Genomic DNA, 3,431 nt, shown 5'->3' with positions numbered 1-3,431 from the left:
CTTGATTTGGTAGAGTAATTTTGACCTTGATTTTAGTTGCATGGCTTGTCTTTGTCCCGTTTTCCAAAAAGAGTCCTCCAGCCTTTCTAGAGACTGTGCGAGCTACCTAGTATCTCATTTCTAAATTTCTTTTCTACTCACATCTGAAAACTTTGTCCCATTGAGGCAGGGCAGAGTTTCCACTCATCTCTCTTCCATGTATAGGCTACTTATGTGATTTTATGACTCACATTAACCAAGAGAATGTGGGTATTAGGAGATAAACTGAAGATTGCCTAGCACAAGGACCAGCAAAGTAAATGAGGGAAAGGTTCCAGAAGCTTCCCCTTCATTTCCTCTTACTACCAAATTGGACAGAACAGGTCACATGCTCACCTTCTAAGCCAGTCAATAGCAAAGGGACTGGTATTGGCTTTCCCAGAGCAGTGATTCAACTTCAGGTGAATGTTAGAATCTCCTGGAATGCTTTTTAAAATGCCAATGTGGAAGCCAGGCACGGTGGCATGTGCTTGTCCATAATCCCAGCAACTAAGGGCCTGAAGCACGAAAACTGAGACTTCAAGTCCAATTTAGATGATGTAGCCAGATCCTGTCTCAAAAATTTTTAAAAAAATTAGTATGGGATTCCCACTCCCAGAGATCAGATTAGTTGGTTGGGCTGACCACTGGCCATGGAATTTTTGAAACTCTCCAGGTGCTGAAAGTACTGCTCTAGTCTAGTTCTTACCCCTGCCTATTTTATAGATGCCAATAACGAGGTCCAAAGATGGTAATTTAGTTGCTCAGAGGATGGTCTTTTATTAAAAGCAAAAACAGAGATAATCAAAACTATGCCCACAAATGACATTTAATAGAATAGCTTTATTTTCCCAGAGTATGCATGTGAATGATTTTAAGTAAAATTTATGTGTGGGGAGGTAATTATTTTGGACTAAACTCCTGAAGTCAGCTCTCAACAGGCCAGACCAATGAGAAAGCATTCACTCATGCTAGGTGAGGCATAATCAAGCTGAGCTTTAAAATGGGCCAGTTTTCCAAAACAAAGAAAGAAGAAAAAAAAAAAAAAATGAGGGTAACCAATCCAAAAAGGCCTGGTCAACCTAAGTGGACATGATAAGAAAACTCCTCTTGCTTTGTCTTAGTCCATGTTCTGTTGCTAAGATATGCCCGGGTAATGTATAAAGAAAAGAATGTTCTTTGGCTCACAGTTTTGGAGGCTAAAAGTCATTGATCAGGCAGCCCCTTTGCTCAGCCTCTGGGGAGGGACTAATTAATGACCATGACATCACGGTAAGACAAAAAGCCAGAGACATTCAGGAGTCAGGCTTGCTCTTTTATGACAACTCCGTCTTGCAAGAACAACTAACTCACTCTATGAGGCTGGAATCAACCCTTTCGGAGGGCAGCACTTCTGATGGCCCAGTGACCCTGAACTAAGCCCCACCACTTAAAGGGTCCCCAGTGTGCCAAACGATCCAAGGACCAATCTGTCACCAAGGAATCTTGGAGGTCACACTCTAATGATGTCTAAACCATAGCATCCTCTAAGGAAAGTCACCTGGAAATGACCAATCTGGCCAGGGATATAGCTCAGAGGCACAGCACCTGCCTGGGCAAGTGCAAGGCCCTGAGTTCGATTCCCAGAACAAAAAAAAAAAAAAAAAGAAGAAGAAGAAGAAGAAAGAAATGACCAATCTGCTTGTTTGTGCTTCCTTCTGTCTTTTCTGCAAACGAAGCCCACCCCCCTGTTCACTGGAGCGCCTTTCTGTCTCACAGATGGGATGTTGCTGGATACGTGAATTGCTAATAAGAGCCAAATTAAACCCTTAACTCAATTCGTTGCCATTTTGTGTTTTGACAGAACCCACTATTTTTCTTAGAAAGTGTAGTCCTGGGAAACTCAAAGATTGAGAAGCAGTATGGTGCAGTGAACAGGGCTCAGCCTGAAATATGGTCAGGTCCCCTGGAGACCTGATTACACTACAGACAGAGAGGGCCCTACCCAAGGAGTTTCAGGTTCCACAGATTTAGGGTGGAAGGAAGAATAATTAGCATTTCTAACAAGTTCCCAGGGGATGTTCCTGCAGCTACTGCTGTGGTGGCTAAGAGCTTGGACTGTGGAATCAGGCTGTCTTGGTAAGAGCTTTTCTTGTCTCTTATAAATAAAATGAGAATTTGTGCAAATTACTTGACAAATCTACAAGGTGGGGCAGATAGCAGCTCAACCTTCTGCAAAAGTTGAGTGAGTGTAAATGCTTCCTGCAGATAGGGCTGTCCCAATAAACCCATCACAAGTCAAAAATATTGCATAAGTAAAGAATGCATATCATATCCCAATAAATCTGTTGTAAAGTAAAAAATCATGAGTTGAACAATAGTAAATTGGAGAGCATTTGAATAATAAATCTAAAGCATTTAAACCAGTGTATAAGCAGGCATATTGGCATATGCCTGTAACCCCAGCACTCTATAAAGCTCAGGCAGTGGGATTGAAAATTCAAGCCCACTCCAGGAAACTTAGTGAATTAGTGAGACCCTGTCTCAACATTAAAAAGTTTAAAAAAGGGTGAGGATGTAGCTCAGTGCAAAAGTCCTGGGTTCGGTCATCAGTACTGAAAAAAAATGTGTCTGGAGTATAATAATGGTCTAATAGATATTAGTTAACTGTTATCATTCATACCTTCACCAAACAGTTATTAATTGAATGCTTCCTTTGAGTCAGGCACTGTTCCAGACACCAGGAGTATACAGTGAGGAAGCCAAAGTCTCTCCTTGTGGTGAACCTACTGTCCACTGGGGAGGCACATGATAGATGACTTTGTCAATACAGACTATAATGTTATGCAGAAAGATTTTGCATTCTAAGCAAATTTGTTCCAGAACCACTCAGTCCTAATGTTTGAGGACAGACCCCAAGGTGCCATGAGACTGAAGAAAGAGGCGGATAGATCTAAGATTGCATAGAGTGCAATTTATTGGGGAAGCACAGGCCTGATGGAAGGGTGGACATAGATGCCAGCTAGACTAGTTGGAGTCCTACAATTTGGATCAGAAAGAGAGTATATTTATGGGTTAGGACAAAAGTAATTTCATCTTGGCTGGAATGTACCTGATTTATGTTAAGATAACATTTGAATCAGGTGTGTGCCTGGAGGCAGGGTCCAATTATAAAACCCCATATATTCCTCTCATAGCTGTATCTATGTTTTTATTATTATTTTAAAGAGTAAAAGAAGGATAACATAGTAATAGGGAAGCTTACTGAATTACAAAGTGGTAGGAAATTATCAATGGTCATTGTTTTACATATTGTTATTTACAAGATAGTTTCTCAGGAAAACAAATAAATAATTGTGAGTTACAGGCAAAAGTGGTAGGTTATTATGAATGGTTGTTGTACTATACTTTGGTATTTTCAAAGTGGTTTCTAA

The sequence above is a fragment of the Chinchilla lanigera genome, unplaced genomic scaffold (genome assembly GCF_000276665.1).
Source record: "Chinchilla lanigera isolate Chin_1 unplaced genomic scaffold, ChiLan1.0 scaffold00054, whole genome shotgun sequence".
In the NCBI taxonomy this organism is placed as follows: domain Eukaryota; kingdom Metazoa; phylum Chordata; class Mammalia; order Rodentia; family Chinchillidae; genus Chinchilla; species Chinchilla lanigera.
Note: the sequence above shows the minus strand (reverse complement) of the source record.